General features: G+C 38.2%; 1 pseudogene; it reads left to right on the forward strand.

Moving 5' to 3' along the window:
- Positions 1 to 1,060: 1,060 nt before the first annotated feature.
- On the forward strand, positions 1,061 to 3,925 carry LOC124854965 (annotated as a pseudogene).
- The last annotated feature ends 14,447 nt before the right edge of the window (positions 3,926 to 18,372 follow it).

The raw sequence follows: 18,372 nt of genomic DNA on the forward strand, positions 1-18,372 counted from the left end.
TTCATGCTGGTCCCAACACTAAAGATTCCCTGCATAGGATTTAGTGACATCAGGTGGTAAAGGTGCATATTTAACCAATTGAACAACGTGAATGTAAGAAACCTGAAATGTTTGGCTCACTTAATAACTACAGATGTGTATAATTATTATGTAGGGACCCAATAATAGAACGCTGACAGAATAATCTTTACAGTTCAAGCTCTTTCCTAGCAGCTCAGTGATATATGTTTTGATATTTGTCTCCTCCTAGTGGATATTGACAGGTAAGACATTCCCCTCAACCTGCCAGCATTAATTTGCAAAAACCAGGAGTGCGTTGGAAAGTCAAATAATCTCCTTTCCTAACCACCTATTCCTTAAACCTCCTGATACTTTCCATTGAGGTCAAGGAATGGTAGTTAGGAAAAGACAATTGACTCACAAGATGTGAAGGGGAATCCGTAAGAGGTAGGAAAGGAGAACCATGGTGCAGAAAAAATCTCATAGACTTACACTCAGTGTTTTTGTTTATACAATGAAGATCCAGAGACTGTCTGGTCTCTGTGATGTGTGCCAAGTAAAGTTTCCTTTGCAAAACAGAATGACTACATCTAGAAAAGAGTTGACAGAATTATTAGGTGGGCTAAAAATAAACTATAAATGTCTATACAAGACCTGAAACTATTAGCATCCAGAGATGTAAATAAAGAGCCAAAAGAAGCTAAGGACTTAGTCTGTCTATTAATGAGAGAAAATTCCATAATATAGCTGGCTGTGGTAGCAAATGCTTGGCCACCCTTTGTTAGAAACCCTTTTCATTCCATGTGAGTTTGCAGGCCTGATTATGAAACCGTTCTCTCAAAGTGTGTCGTGCTTCCCATGACAATTAAACCTTTTTAATGATGATTTAAAGACTTGTGAGCAACCTTCTTGTCCTTGAATCGAATTCCTGCCCAAATTGATAAGATACGTCTTCCTATCATTACCCCCAACATCAGTAGTGCGAAATGACAGAACGAAAAGAAGGAGGAGAAGGAGCAGGGGAAGCGGAGATCTCGTTCTGTCAGCAGACACAGAGCAGATGATTGAGCCCGAGTGCTTCAGGCCTCAGGAAACCTTTCCCTCCCTCTGTCAGCTGGGAAAATACACCACGGTAATCAAACAGACACTTTAGCATTTTATCAACCTGAATTACCTCAATCATTGAATCAAAAACTCCAGAACAACTAAAGACAAATTGATTGTACAGACTAAACTATAAAAGACATTTTCTGCCTTCTATCCGTCCCACCTGACCCTTATCTACAGGCCAACAGCGCAGAGCACGTGTTTCGCTGGATGTCAGTCTTTGGGACAAGGATTCAGTGAACTGTCCACCAATGCATCATTAAGACAGTGGGTTGCCCAAGCAGCTGCCGGGCTTCACGCTCACCATCGCTGATCAGATCACCCTGCTCAAGCCGCCTGCCTCGACATACTGGTGAGTTTAATGCTGTTTTTCAATCAGAGTGCATAACAGCTTTAAAAAAGACAGAGATCATTTCCACACTTGGGAAAATGTGCAGTTGTGGCACAGCAGAGTTATGTATGAAATGTATTTTAGTTTTTCTTTCCCCCATGTCATCCCCTTTTCCTAGATTCTGAGGATCTGCACCGCTACACCCCAGACCAGGACACGATGGCTTTCTCTGACCAGTTTTGACTCTGAACCGTACCCAGATGCTGGCGCTGGATTCGGACCTCTCACAGACTTTGTATTCTCAGCATACGCCCCAACCAGCTGCTGCACTGGAATGTAGACGACGCAGAGACAGGATTGCTCAGCGCCATCTGCCTCTCTGTGGAATACTTCACTCCTCAGGAATATGAAATATAATAATTAATAAAAAAAAGAAAATCATGGAAAATGCAAAGCTGCTTGACATTATTTCTGAGTGTGTGTGCGTGTATGTTTATGATTTACATTTTAGGTTGTACATACAGATCGTGTCAGGATCTGGAGGAATTGCAGAAAAGGTGGGCGTTCTTGGGAGCCTTTGTTAGAAGCCTTGAAGAGTTTGACATCTGATTATTATCATTATACAACAATGTTACTTTCGGTTTATTACATTATTGCCCATCTTAAATATGTTTCTGTATAATATGTACATACACAGAAAAAGATGTTATTATAAGTAGTTAACTGAAGTCTTTGGTTGTTATAATTAATATTTCTTCTAAAATCCACAAAAGGATAGAAACTAAGAATAACTCAGCCCAGCACATTATTTCCTGTCTATTAATACTATTTATAGACTCAGTTTGTCATTTTTTAACGAAAGAAGGGTTACCTGGGAAATAGCCGTTTGTTGGGACTACCTTCTCGAGTGGATTAATCCGCGGCCACAGTATTTCTGACAGCAGGACAGTGTATGCAGGGAGTCAAAGTAAACTACAGCTGTGGGTGGTCATGATGATAATGGAACATATCACCCAGTGTGTGGAAACAATGTGGTTCACTGATGTGTTTTTAATAGTTTGTGAACCAATGAATTTCAGTATGTATCAACCTGTGATTTCTTATTATTTATTATTATGATTATTATTGGTCTTTATCGTGGGATTTGTTGTCAATGAAAATTTAGATGATCTACAGTTTTATGTGTTAAGAAATGGCAACAGTTATTCACATTGTTTATCAGAAATGTAGAATTATAAAATGCTACTCACATATATAATATATAAATCCATTTTCATGTAATATTTATTCTATAATAAATGTATTTAGCAGTAATGTGGCAACTGTAAGAGGAGTCTTAGTAAAGAAATTAAACAAGAGTAAAAAAAATGGATTCTGATTTAAAACACAAATAGAACAAAAGAATTCAAAACAGTCATCATCATCATCATCATCATCATCATCATCATCATCATCATCATCATCATCTGTGGTTGCTGAAATTAGAGGAAACATTATGAGGGCACACAAAAAGCAAAAGTGTCATGTAAATACATTCCTCCACGTCTTTTTGTGTGTGCAGATCTATGTGAGGAGGAGGAGGCCTGATAAACCCTGTATGTTCCCCAAAATACTGATGAAGATAACTGACCTCAGACATCAGTGTGAAGAGGTGGGGTACACACAGATGCTGATGCATGTGACAGTGCAGAAGATTGTCAAATTCTATAACAGGTCTTTTATGTTTAACATGTTTACATTAAAGTCAGTTAAAAGTCCTTTTGCTATTGTGTTTATTAAGGTAGCCTTTCTGTTTTTATGATTTTACAATTTTTAATGTTTTGCCAGCCCTGCACTCTCCCCCATGATCATGAATCAAGTCATTATGATGTAAATTCCACAACATTATTACATTTAATACAATGACGGTCATTAGAAGGCTGAGTTTTCATTTGAACCAAAAAAACAAGACTTTTCAATTCACAAATAATTTCATCATTTTCACTTTTTCAATGTCTTATCACTGATGCGTTGTCTTCAGTGGCCTTGGGAAGTTTACCATTAAGGTTTTAATGTGAAACTTCTCTGTAGAAAGTGCTTGATTAGATTATGGTGAACTAACAATCATCTAAAAACAGCAAGCAGAACCCTTTGTTCACCAGTGTAATTCTGTTATTATTATTATACATTTTTTTGAATGTATGGTGTAATCATTTTCTAAAGGTATGCTTTCATTTCCTGTGAATGTATTCGCACTGTAACTATTACATAGGATGCATGAAACGATAAGAAGAATGGATGTTTTGACAATAAGATTTACATATTTGATAATGAAAAGAAATTGCAGAATAATAATTACATTTTCAGTCAGTGAAGAGCTCCTTCATGGGACTTGCTCTGATATCTGATGTCATTTTCTCCTTTTAGGGGCTGGCCAGAGTGATCACTCTGAAAATGGAGATCCTGGCTCCATGCCTCCTCTCATCAGGAGATGCTGGAGAACTCTGAGGTGTGGAGGGCACGAGTCGGGGAGAAAAGGTAGAGGAAAGGGGTAGAGCAGAGAACCGACAGGAGGATGAAACAGACCTCAGGAGCTGCCATCCAAGTCCGTCACCCAAATCAGTCCCCTCTCCCAGCCCAGCCCTGCACCCTGCTCCCCATGAGTCCCCTCACCCTCCAAGCTGAAGTTCTGCACTCAGCACCTCTGCTCCTGCAGTGGGGAGTGGGGAGCAGTGCACATAACTTTTTACACAGGGAATGAAAGCAGAAACAAATTGCACCTGATAACAGATAATATGGAGGAAAATGAGTATGGACTTCCTGAACCTATAAACTTGAAATGGGAGAGAAGCAAAGTGATGAAGGACAGCAGGAAAACTGTGATGTGAGGACTGATTTGATGTCAGACATCCATTCATACATACCAGTGCAAAAAATGTGATTTAAGTTTTTTTTTTAATCATTTTATAATACCTGAAATGTTAAAGTATTTTTCCAGACTGTGTGAACCTTAATGAAGAGTTGTGTATATACTGTATGGGCAGACTGATGATATATCTTATACACACACACGCACACACACATGTCCATAACAGAGGCATGGTGGCAGTTTTTCTCAACCTTGTGGTTTTATCTTAAAAGCATCATCCGGAGCAGGCAGGTGTTGCCGGTGGTTAATACCAGCATTGGAGTGTATTGCTCAGGCACATCATTTGGGCTGATGATGTTACAGGCAGTCAGATTCAGCAGCAACCAATTCAAATGAACAAAAACAAATCCTCACAAAATGATGTCAACAACTTCAGTTCTTCAAGTCTTTTAAACCGCTTCTCAAAGGAAGGTTTGTATCTACTGTAGACAAAATCTTCTTTAAGCAGTCATATATGTGACTTGTCCTTCATGTCGGTGCAGGCTACGTCCACACTGATACATTTGAGTTTAAACACATCTTTTTGCTGAGACTTTTACGAAACATTCAGTTTGAAAACTGGAGTTACATTTTGACTTTAGCAAATAATGACAAAGTCACCCTCATTGGCTTCTGATATAGGGTTTTATTAGTTACCATTCAACTACCAGCAGTTAACACGGTATGACAAATTGCAAACGATTCTAACCCTCTCATAGTAAATTATCCACTTACATTGTAATTGCAGCAGAGACATCTCCTCATTAAACCTTTTGCCATTTGTTCCTGATTCTTGGTATTTTCCAGAGTTGACAGTCTGCTTCCTGTTTACACAGGCATGGACATACCAGGGCCCTGTACTATGAAACAGGTTTCACGATTATGAGGGTAACTAGGTTCTATTCAGTTGCTGAATCCTACAAATCTAGTTCTTATTATCGAGGTAAATCACCAGGTAACTTGTGCTGAATGGCTAACCTGCTTCAGAACCCAGGTTATGTTCAAGTTGAAGATCAAGCTTTATAAGCTCACTCCCACTGACAATAAATTCCTTTCCCAAACATGACATTACCGTTCTTAGAGGAACCCGTGGAAGGACTTGATGTGGCAGATTGTTTGAGGATTTCTGAAAGGCATGGGTGTAGAGACTAAAGCAAAGATATAGATTTTCATCAAAGGAATAATGAGCCTTTTATCAGCTGCTGTTGCTGAACATAATAACCTGACTCGTAGGAGCAATCTGCTCAATGTTTCAGACCTGTCTGCGTTGATCGACGTTTCTTTACTTCTCACCTGTTCACTGTGGATGATGCAGAGAAGATCAGCAATACACTGTATGCCTTTACACATTAATAGCAATATCTTTCTTCAAGTCTAATCTATTGTCCTTTGGTGTTCTTATTATGATTTAATTCTGACTTGTTTACAAACCACACTGTGCATTTGTATACTGATATCCAATATACAGTTTAAGCGGCTACTTCATTCCTGACTGCATTTGTCAGGATTAAGTTAAGTTGAATGTCTGGAGAGATATCTGGGTGTGTTGAACTCGCTTTATGTAGTGAGCCCCAGGTTAGTGATTTTGTCTAAAATACTTTAAAGATGTGTTAGTATGGATGGGAGATTGTTTCAATCAGAAGCTAAAATGTTGGTTTGGATGAGATTGTTTAGTTTAGTTTCAAAATGTAACAGTGCATAGAGTTGAAAAATGACATGAGATATCCAGGAGATCATGGAGAACAGCGGCAATGTGTGTGATGTGTAGTTAAAGCAAGGGTTGGTAATCCTGGAGAAAAAGCTAACAGGTAGGCTGCACTTTGAAAAATACAACCAATGCATTCCAGCCACCTCTCAGTCAACAGTCCATATGAACATGCACTGACACCTGCTAGAAGCTGACTTTTCTGGCTGCTAAAATATGCACGCCTATTTCTGCTTCTCCATGGCTGAACACATGAATCCACAAAGGGTTTTAGTTCATTCATTCGGACCAAATTAAATGATTGGTCGTTTTGTTAGATTCCTGCAAAACCACAGACTTTTCTAATGGCTGTCTGTATGAGAAGTTTTCAGTGTCAGTGAAGGGTTTCGAAACAAATTATCAACCTAGCTTTCACTTCAGAGATGCAGTAGTTTTAAGATGTTTTACTGTGTCCCGACTTTCCCAGTCAGAAAAATAAATCCCTCAAGACGTACCTTTTTATATATATTTGTCTGAAGTTATATCAAATAGCTGCTTTGCTCAGTTGTGGGTGTATGTCAGTTCAAATAACAAAATCGGTAAAACCTATAAACAAAATAATAAATTAGAGTGAGAAACTGATCTCAGACTTAGAAAACCTAAGCTCTACACAATAAGCACTAAAACCCAGGACCCCAGTGATACACAACCTGTAGTTCTGCTGTCGTCAGCGTAAAGTTTACCTGAGCAATCAGCTAGTCCACCCAGTATTTATTTACAGTTGTTTCCTTGTAGCCTCTGCCTATGTCTATGGTCTCTGTCCATTCTTTTTGGGTAATTTTACCCTTACATGTGTTTATTATTAGTGGATCTCCTCGTATATGTAGAATCATTATGTGATAATATAGCTGTATATAAAAAAGGCTGTGAAAGTAGTTGTTGAACTGAGATGGAAGTTATTTTCCTAAATGTACATTTTGTATATTCGGTTTTTCCCCAGTTCAGCAATGAAGACGTCTTCCTCCATCACTGTCACCTCCATCTTGCCGTCAGGTGTATTTCTTTCTTTCCTCCTCACAGAACCACATCAGGCACAAATAATATTAAACCTTGACTGAATTACCTTTCAAAGAAATCTAAAGGAAAAATTGCAGAATTTCTGCCTTCAGGCAAATGTTTCTCTATGTTCTTGTAACTTCACTGTCAGTGTACTTCAAGTTTGTTTGGGAGTTTGTTTTCAGATCAATATTCAGTAATCAGAAATGACTTCATCAAACTGAAACATAGGGGTGTAAAATTGAATTAATACAATGTTTGCCTCTTGATGAACACTTTCACCACTGTTATAGGAGTTGAGCTACTCTACAGAGGTTTCAACTCTTAATAATTTCAAAACATGAGACAACAGACATGAATTTAACCGATGTTCAATCTTTGGCCAGAACATGAACCATACACTCACTGTTTGTAGGAAACAATTACACAGTGGCGATTCCAGAAACTTAAACCTTACAGAAACTCACAATATATTAAGATTATTTTATAAACCCCTCACGCTTGGGATGTTTGGGCAGACAATCGGTACTGACCGACCTCCAGTTAAGGAGCATCCCAGAGATTGTTGGAAGGAGTCAAAACCGGGTCTGGAATCAGCCCGACTTTCCCTTAGTGTGCAGCGGCCTTTAGCTGACACAGTGCCACTGTCAACTGTTACTCCAACTCCAACATTGTCCTCCTCAACATGGTGAGTAAAACTCACTCAAGAAGTATAAATACCAGGAGTTAAATAAAGGTGATTTTCTTCTTATGTCCTGTACTATGTCTGCTCTTAATTGTTCACTGTGAAATGTGCTGTCTATTATAATATTGACTTTATCTTACACAAGTCACAATGTTGAAAAGACATGGGAGAGTCTTATCTAAACACGTATCACTGTAATCTTCCTCTCAACAAGGTCACTGGCCTCACAAATCACCTTGTGAACATGATATCTCAAAACACAAGTCACTGATTTAATGTGAGATTTGCACTTATAAGTCAAGGTCAGGGGAAGAAAGAGCAGAAGGAAAAGATTCATCAAGAAATAAATGAATTTACCCTGAAAAGTTAAGGGTAAATGACACTAAAGCAAGGAAGTCAGCAGAGGCTCTGAAAAATGTTCTTTCCTTTGTGGTTGTTCTCCAGAATCTATAGCTACAGACCACACTGTGGACAGTTTAAGTGCAACGTCTTTCTTTAGCTTAAGCAAAGGGACACAATTGGAATTTAATAATATTTTGAATTCTTACAACGAGCCATTTGTTTTAGCTGGAGATTTTGAAAGTGTAACCTGAAGTCCTCCGTCCCAGCATTTAGGTCTGCGACTTCTGGTTAAAACCTTGTTGATAAGATGTTACAACAACACAGACATAATTTCCTCTTTGAAGCTGATATAGTTAACTAACGGTAGAAAAAAGAACAGCGTGCCTAGAGCATGCGTTCATTGTCTCTGGCTGACCTGTTACCCAGTGCCAGCCTAGTGGGACCTTTGTTAAGTTACCTTCACTCTCATAAAACATAATATTATAGCCTCATTTCTTAAACTGAAGTTGCAGTAATAAGTCACTAGTTGGCTTTTTCCCACAACCACATTATACATAGTCTGTTTATAAAATATAACATATATCTTGTGTTAGCCAACAAAGGCAGAACCTGTTATAGTAATACCATGCACCTGCCTCATCTCAGTCTGCAAAGACATTTGCAAAACCCATTTTCAAACAACATCCACCAGACTTCAGACAAATAAACTCAAATTCACTACCAATTCCTTCAGATCGGACCCCAAATTGAATCGATTAATGTCTTCCTCAACCAAATTCATCAGAAGGATCATTGACAAATAAACATGACAACAGTGTTCACATAAGAAACATGCCAGAGAGTGTCAAGCAAACGGAAACTGGCCAATCACATGTCTAAATGTCAGACACAAAAGTTGTTAGTTATAAAGCAATCAACTCCACAGCTGCCAAGAAAGCAAAGACATCTTGTTGGTACTAAGCAACATACCATCAATATCAAGTAGGTTGGGTTGTGAGAAGTCTTGCCCAGGTTAAAGTGAGAAAGCTTACGCTGCTGAGTCACTCTGCTCTGCATCCTCTCTGTGTTTATGAGCTCAGACACTTCATCTGCGATAATGTAAGGATGTTGAAACTCCTTCTTAGACTCTCTGTCTGGTGATGATGCTAAGTCTTAATATGAAAAAAGATAATGTTGCAGTTTTTCTAGGATTGTTCCAAATTTTTAAATTATTTATTATTTATTATAAAATTCATGTATGTAATCCAAATGTAAACCTTAGGTCTGACAGGCAAATGTTTTTGGACTGAAAATGAAGCTAGAAATGAAAGTTGGACCATGAGTGTGTTCTGTGTTAAATGTCTAAAGATACTTTTGTTTTCCTATAGGCGTGATCCAATATAAATACATAAATTGGAAATGCATTATATTGGATATGCAGAGATAATTCACTCCAGGAATAAAACTGTTTCACAATGATATTCTACCACTCGTTATACTGAATCAAAACTGTCTCAAACTGAAACTGTTTAACGAAACATACCTTCTCAGAATCATATCTGAATAAACATCATGTACACATTGACTGGTCAAAATCCCTCTATACAGATCTGTTATTTGTGCCTTAATGCATTAAGCGTGATACCATAAAATGGTGTGCCTTTCGGCATTTAATAAATTTGGTTATCAAAATAAAATATTAAATATTAATATTTTATTATTCATATTAAATAATAACTTTAATTGAGTTAAGTGCCTGGGAGCACCACCACTCCAAAGGAAGGAAAAAGATAGCCCAATTTATTGATTAAGTCTCATAAGGTTCACAACTACAAATTTGGAACTCTGATTAACAATTAAAATTTATAACTATAACCAAGAATTACCATATAGATAGCTAGCTAAGTTGAAGGATATGGAGTTCTTAAGCAGTGTAGAGTTGTAAGAATACTTATACAACACTGAATGAAAAAACATTTGTGAAAGAAAAACATTTATTATGAATATAATAAAGTATAAAAACACAAATTACCAACAGTGTACTTACTAAACAAAGATAGGTATGTGGTATGCATGTGTGTGTGTCTGTGTGAAAGGTCAGCGTGCTTTCAGAAGATGGCGGCTGGCCAAAGAGATAACACCCTTTTCCCCTATGTGCTCCCAAAATGGCTGCTAGCCACTTTGAAGATAAAGCTGCTTTGCTCTGACAGGCAAAGTTGGTTACTGCTAAATTTAGAATCATGCATCTCAACAATGGACCCTTTGATGCTGTTTGTGTCACATAATAGATTAAGTAGAGAATCTATTTCTTTATTACACTCACTGAAGTTCAACACTGATGAATTCAGGATAGCCAGGGTCAGGCTCTGTGCTGGGGAAGAAACAAACTGTTCTACGCAGGGTTCTCCCATTGTTAGGTCTGAAATTGAGATTAGATTTACAAGTTTATAAATCAAAAAGCAGTGTGGTTGGCTTTGGTGTTACATAACTGACACCTTGTAGTGTGGATTTGATCATTACATAAGCCTAACCAAAACTATGGTGAGTTAAAACTAGATTCACAAACTTTTAATCACTAACTGATATGCAGAGCCACGGTAACAGTTAGGGTTCCATAAGTCTAGGGCTGGGGCTTGCGCTCTTGGCTCTTTCTCAGGTTCTCTTATCCAACTTGGGCTGATATGCTAGGCAGTAACAGCCAGGTACAGCTCTGTTACATAGGGCCGGTGGCACGCTATGTCTTAATTCAAGCACTTAACAGTTACAGGAAATTTGGAAACACTCTACTGAGGACTTAAAGTGGTAGTTATGAATAATTAATTATTGCTCAAGCTTATTTAATTTATGAATAAATTAAATTTCCACCTGACCACCTTGTTTATGCATCGGTTGAATGTCTACTCCGATGGTAGACTAGTGGACACAATTCAAACCTTTGGCTTGACTAGAAAATTAAATTCCACTTATTTCTGTGTTTCAAAAATAAAGACAAATTAATATTGCATAATTGCTGATTTTTCCAACTGCTCTCCCTCGCGGGGCACCGTTATGTTAGCCAAAATGGAAGAGAAAAAAAATGAATGTTGCATAATTATGAATTTTTTCCAACTAACCTCTACCTCAGCGGAAGCATCATTTATGTTTGTAAATAATGGAAGAAAAAAATTATTAACAATAAAAATTACTAATTGCTAAACAAAGATAGGTATGTAGTATACATGTGTGTGTGTCTGTGTGAGTCAGCGTGCTTTCAAGATGGCGGCTGTGAAGATAACACCCCTTTTCCCCTATGTGCTCCCAAAATGGCTGCTACTTGCCAGAGATAACACCCTCCACCCCTATTGTCTTTACGACATGTAGCAGGGGTCAGAGCTAATTAGGTGAAGGGATATGCATGTGTGTGTGCCAAATTAGACAAAGTTACTAGATTGGATACAACGAAAGACTGTGAAAGAGCAGAACAGACTAACATTACTTTCTCAATAACTTGTACCCAAAATATCACAACACCACAAATCAAACTTATAAACATCACACCAGAATCGAATAAAACAGTCTTGCTTAGCCTAGTATAATTATTAAACCCAGTTAGAGTCTATACAATTTTGTCGTGTTCTTTGATCCTTAGGTATGAGAAGAGTCGGTCTTGGTTTTTGGTTCAAAAGTATTTGTTGAAACGTGAAAGGTACAGCATAGCTATGGGCACTCAATGCTATAGCCTGCCGGCTTTAGTCAGTAGCTCGGGGTAGTCAAGTGTCGCTTGAACGGACGACAGGTGCAATATTTATAATAGTAGGTTGAAGGCGTGGTCCCAGCATCTTGGGAATTGGAATCCACCAATGATGAGGAGCTGCTCCCAGGTTCATCTCCTTTGATAGTAGCTGGGCAAATCTTCACATTCTGACAGTGTTAAGTTTGTATATTAAACAAACCTTTATCCGGCTGAAGCTTTGTGAGTCTTTAGTAGTTTGCAGATACGGTGTTGTTGTTCATTGGAGTGAAACATTGTGTTTCTGCTTTATGCGATCTGTATGTTCTGTGTGTGTAAGCATGCGTATTCATCAGACAAGACAACGCTTAACTCTATCTGGCCTTCAGAAGCTGGGGCAGCTTCTTGATTTCTTTCTAAGGCATAGGTCACAGTGTCCCAATGAGCACAGTGCATTCATATGTGTGATGTTGAATAAAGCTAAGGAATACTGTAATATATATAAAGGTTTATGTATGAGCACAAGTTTAAGTACAGTGTATTGTATACCACGGATTACAGTCTAACACATAACAAAACATTAATTCTTTCTGTTAAGAACACAAACATGGTGCGTGTAAATCGATCCTTTTCGGGGCTATAGTGGCTCTGAATTATATTATTAAAATCCTAACACCGTCCGTGGAAGGGAAAAAGAGTTGCTGTGCAGTTCGCAGTTCTGAAGTCGTCAGCTCTGGCCGTGTGGCTCCTGCCTTAGTGATTCTGTTAGTTCTGCGGCTCAGTTGCTGTGAAGTTTTCCAGCAGGACATCAGTCGCTGTGAAGGGTTGGTAGAGCTTGGAGGGCGGAGGTTTCCTTGGTGAGGATGGGCTGGAAGCTGCACACCACTTTATGCTCCTCTAGAAAGTTGGATGGGGAAGAGAAGATGTGAGCTGGAGAAGAGGCTCAAACCAGCCTTCCCTCCTGTGGAAGGATTGTAGGAAGGACAGAAAGAGACAGAAGAGGGGAGAACAGGCCTTATATTGGCCCAGTGACCTCACAGTCATGGGAGTCCAGAGTGACCAATAGGAGTTGAAACCTGTGTCCTGGGGGTTTTCACCTCTGTGTGATGTTGATGGCCTGTGGGAGACTGAGTCCTGGAGGGACATGCGGCTTCAGGCTTTTTGATGGCCCTGGGGACTGATCCTGGGGACATCGGCTTCAGGCTTGGCTGCACATATAAACAAAACTTTGGTCTCCCAAAAACCAGGTCCCAACACTGTAATAAGCATGAGGATAGATGTCCATGAGTTTGTTTAAATCATGTACCCTCGTCTCGCCTCAAAGATACAAGTATCTTCAAAAAAATAAAAAAGAGGAGAGGAGTAACACATTATATTATGACCCTCACTGCATTTTATTTAATTGAATCTTATTTGTCTTACAGCAACCATACACAGTACGACAGTAGTGAAATGCTTTTAAAAATATATTTACAGAGGGTTGAGTGCAAAGTTTTCTTTAGCTTAAGCCAAGGGACACAATTGAATTTAGTAATATTTGAATTCTTATATAACAGGCCATTGTTTTAACTGGAGATTTAAGTGAACCTGAAGTCCTCTGTCGGCATTTATGTCTTCCACGACTTCTGGATTTACAACCGCGAGAGGTTCTTGTTGATAAGATGTTACAACAGCACAGACATAATTTCCTCTTTGAAGCTGATATAGTTAACTAACAGTGAAAAGAACAGCATTGCTCGAGCATTCATCGTTGTGTCTCTGGCGACCTGTTTATAAATGCCGCGCGTTTGTGGACCCTGTTAAGTTTTCACTTACTCCCTCACAAGCTCACTAATATTCATGAGCTCATTTTCACTAAACTGAGAAGTTAGCAAGTAACAAAGTACTGAATCATGTTTATCCACCCCTACATTTATATTATACATGGTCACAGCTTTGTGGAAATATATAACTTGTGTAATGGTTGTTGCTCAACTCAAGGCGGGTAACCCATTACAGTAATACATGAACATGTCATCCTTAGATGAGCTGAGCGTTCCGTTTCAGAAAAGTTTTGAAGATGACCTTGCTTCATCTCTTTATCAACATGTTAAGCTAAACTAAGACCCTGCTGCTGATACTCACTTTAATACAGTTACTAACTCCTTATCAGGCTGTTGATAATAGTAGCCCCTATAAATTCTAGCTATGTTGGTGCACACGGCTGTGTTGCTGTGTATGCTTGTGAGATTTTGTTACATGCTTAAATTGCTCTCTAGTGTTGAGGAATATAAAACCCCCTCCCGACAAGTCAGTTTATTAATTATTTCTACTATATATTATCTTCGTTTCTATATAGTCTATTTATTAAATCCCACCAACTGTATGGTACTGTGAGTTACTACACCTTCTGTTCTCACATGCAAGGGCCAGATGGCCATTTGATGGTGACGTGTTATCTCAAGCTACAAGGCTTCCATACAATTTAAAATTATTTCAATGCTTGCTGGGCTTGCTGAACTTCCCCAAAAAATCATTCAAAAGCAGAACAGAGCTAACTTTTCAAAGAAGTCTGATAGCATCAGTAAAGTTCCCATTATTATCTGCAAATCCTCAAACTAATTTAAGAATGATGTGTGGCTTTGGACGTAACGCTCGGATTCTATTTGTAGGTTTCTAACTTTCAAACCCGCCTTTATAAAAAAGAGCAGGACTACTCTTGATATACTCATTCATTTAGTCTGGAAAGGTTAAAGAAAGACACTATACCTCCCAACTCCTCCCAGATGCAGAGGATCTCTCTGTCAACAGCCTTATGTACAATACTTAAATATGTGGCCAAATAAATGTGTTGTCTTGAAGTAACTTCCAGTCAAACATGTACCCCTGTAGGAAGAATCTTCTTTGTACAAGATTGTTCAGATTTTTATATTATTTATTATTTAATATAAAATTCATATGTCTAATCCAAATGTAAAACTCTCGTGTAACTTCTCCAAGATACAGACATGCCAAAATAAAAGGAGGGTAACACATTATATTATGACCCTCACTGCATTTTATTTGAATTTGAATCTTATTTGTCACTTACAGCAACCATACAGTACAACGTGCAGGATGCTTTTAGCCTATTTACAGAGAAAAATATAGCGTGAGGAAGGAAGGAAGAAATGTATTCATGTATAAATGATATATATGTAGTTAGGATAAATTGCAACATCAGTAGGCTGTATGGAATAAAAGTGCAGCTACATGAGCTGTGCTAGTGTATGAAATAAAATAAAATGCTAACTGGTTAATACTGGTAATTATAAGTTTGTCACGTGACATTTGACCAATAAAATCTACTCAGTTCGAGTTTGCACCACGTGAAGGTTTCACTGGAGATGTTCCTGATCACATTCACAAGGCAAAACATTTGTTTAGTGAGGCCGTGACTTTGACTGACCTCCAAAATGTAATCATTTCATCATGAGTGCAGCTGAACGTGTTTTACAAAATGTGAAGAAATTCCCTCAAGGCCTTCTTGAGATATAGTTTTACAATAATGGAACTAGATCTTGGGACAATACGAAACATTATGCCTCCAGCCACCATGCAAGTATAAAAATACATATATGGATTTTAAAAATAAAATAAATAGATATGGTAATAAATCATACTAAATATAAATCTGCATGTGCTCTCTTTTCTCTTCTAGTCGCTTTCTCTTGACCACATCTTCACCTGCTGCAGGTCAATCATTCACCTGTATCACATGATACATATAACTCCTGTACTTTTACATGCATGTTCTGTTAAAATATGATGTTTGTTACACGGCTGATAGGTTTTTCAGATCAGATTAGTTGGTTCTGGATCCACTGGTGCTCTGGAAGAGTTGAAATCTATCACAACGACACCTGAGAGCAGTCTGCGATGGCGGATGGGACTTGGAGATGCGCGGGTGGTTTGCAGACAGCTGAACTGTGGTACGGCAGTGAAGTGCACCTCAGCGTGCTTACTTTGGCAGAGAGTTGGATCTATTAGCTCGATAAGTGGCCTGTTTAGGAAATGAAACTTCTTTGACCGCCTGTCAGCACGATACATTTGGGAACATGACTGTTCACACAGTGAGGATGCTGGTGTCATCTGCTCCAGGTGAAGAGAATATCAATATCAATTCATCAAACCCCGAGTTGTTGGGCCACGGGCAGGCTGAATTCACTATTGGCTAGTATGTCCGTAATGCATAAGAAAGTGAAAAATTAATTTCAGGGATCGACCCAATGATCCGGATCTACTCCATCCTTTTATTTCATGGAAATTTATCCGTAATCCTGCTAACCACTTAAACAAACAAAAGCAATTGATGAAAAACCTAAACTCCTTAGCGGGGTTATAATAATAATAATAATAATAATAATAATAATATATATGTATAATAAACATAATCATAACAATAATAATAACAGCTACAGCAAAGTACTGTGTTGTTAAAATAGCAAGTGTTGTGTTGCATATCATTTAGAATATAGGTTCCTCTAGTAAATATCACTTGTATGTTTGAAAGTCTTCTACTAAATTAAGTTACAACTACCCAGTAGATAGTAGCAGTTGTGCCAGCCCCCAGCTGATGTTAGGGTTATAACCTCAGTTGTGCACCGTAGCGTCATCAAGTGTTTTGGCCTTGTGATCAACGATACAGGCCGAACAAGGGTACGTTGAGGCTGAAGGTAAATCTGACTGGTTACTGGCTTGTATGGCAGCACTGTGAAAGTCATGTGGCCAGCTCAGTAGATCAGTCATCATTACCTCTATGCCAGTAGTAGGAATGGATAGAGTCAGAGAGCTGATCCATTTTGCTTTGTCCTTTCGGGCTCCAGGTTTACTTTTTAGTGTGTTTAAAATGTAGTTGTATAGTAATAATAGCAAAAATTTACTCTGAAACTCAGTGCGAACCAGTGAGAAAGACAAGAATAGCTATGTAAGTATTTCTTAACACCGACCTAGTGATCTATATATTCAAGCATACAGCCAAAAAACTTTTGTATTTACAAGTTACAAATACACTGTATCTGCATTAAAACACAGCAATAAAAGTTAAACTCATAATTGAACCTTTCTACCATGGTGCCCCCACCTTCATATCGTTACTGACATAAAAGACGACAGCAAAGGGCCTTAGAGGACAAGGACTTTCTCAGGATCTCTCAAAATCCAACTCTCTAGTAGAATCTACATTAACCATCCTCTTGTGAATTGCTTTAAAAACGTTTTATACCTTTTTACTGGACTTAGAGTCTTAAATTACTTTATATATTAATCACTACGTATTAACACCTACTTTTGTTATTAAAAATTTCTTTTCACCCATTTCATTGGATTGTTTTGTTATTGTTATTATTATTACTGTTATTAATAATACCCATTTTAACAGCCCTTCTAGAGCCCATATCTCCATGAATCCTCCTGGTGTAGTAACCTGGGGTCAGGACATCGGCATCACCTGTTTAATCTCAGTTAACCATTATAGGTGGAAGGTTTCTCTTACACACACACTCAGTCGAATCCCAAAATTAAATTCAACATAAATTCTTCCTTTGCTACCTTCAATATGTGCTCAAGTGACTTTCGATAGCGAGGGTGTCTGGTGCCAATTTCAAACACAGATTTTGGGTCAATACTTCAAGTCCCTCTTCAGTGACCATCTCAATCTCACTGGTAAAAGTGTAGTTTCGATCTTTTTAATTTGGTTGAAATTATCTTTAGTTAAATGTAAGAATTTGTTCATTTCATCAATGGTACTCACTATCTACTGTTCTTTACAAGTGACTCCCAAACCCAGCATCTTCATGAATCCCGTGGTAGGTCACCTGGGATCGAGATGTTATCATCCCTATTGATCACAACTCAACATTAATTTGGAACATTCATTCTGCAGTAACATCAGCTCAGTCAGACAATGATCAAGTGCAGACTACGCTACCTTCAGCATCAATAAGTGAACTTTGATAAGAGGGATTATGCAATGTCAGTATCAGACAAAAATTGTAAGTCAAGGCATCAACTCTCCCCTAAGTGATTCTGTCAGACTCTCTGTTACGGTAATTAAATCTACTGATCCTAGTTTTTAATTTAATATAAATGTTCAAAAGTAAATATTTACAAATAGAGTACAAGTACAAATATACTGAAAAGAATGCAAAAGTGAATATCTTAGCTTTTGGTTGGTTATGTAACATTGTTATATGGGGAAGACAAAATCAATCAAAATCTGAAGGATGTTTCAAGGATGCACAGATGCAGCGTGAGTACAAGGGGAAGAATGAGAGCTGGAGCATAAGAAATTTGTCCAAGCAAGAAAATATCTGAGTGCAGGAGCACAGTTTGAGCACAAGCAGGGGCTATGTAAGGGCGAATGTAGGGTTTTGCGTGTAAGCAAAAAAAACTACAACCATTTCCAACAAAAACTTGCAGGATGGGTGGGGCCCCGGAAGTACCCATGACATCCAGTTTTTGATTATTCTTTTATATTTCTTCTATAAGAACTAAACAATCATGGTATTGTTTGGCAGTGGCAGAGGTTTGCGCTCTACTGAGTGCCATTCTAGTCTATCAAGCAATTCAAAAG

This window comes from Hippoglossus stenolepis, chromosome 16 (assembly GCF_022539355.2).
Source record: "Hippoglossus stenolepis isolate QCI-W04-F060 chromosome 16, HSTE1.2, whole genome shotgun sequence".
Taxonomy (NCBI): Eukaryota; Metazoa; Chordata; class Actinopteri; order Pleuronectiformes; family Pleuronectidae; genus Hippoglossus; species Hippoglossus stenolepis.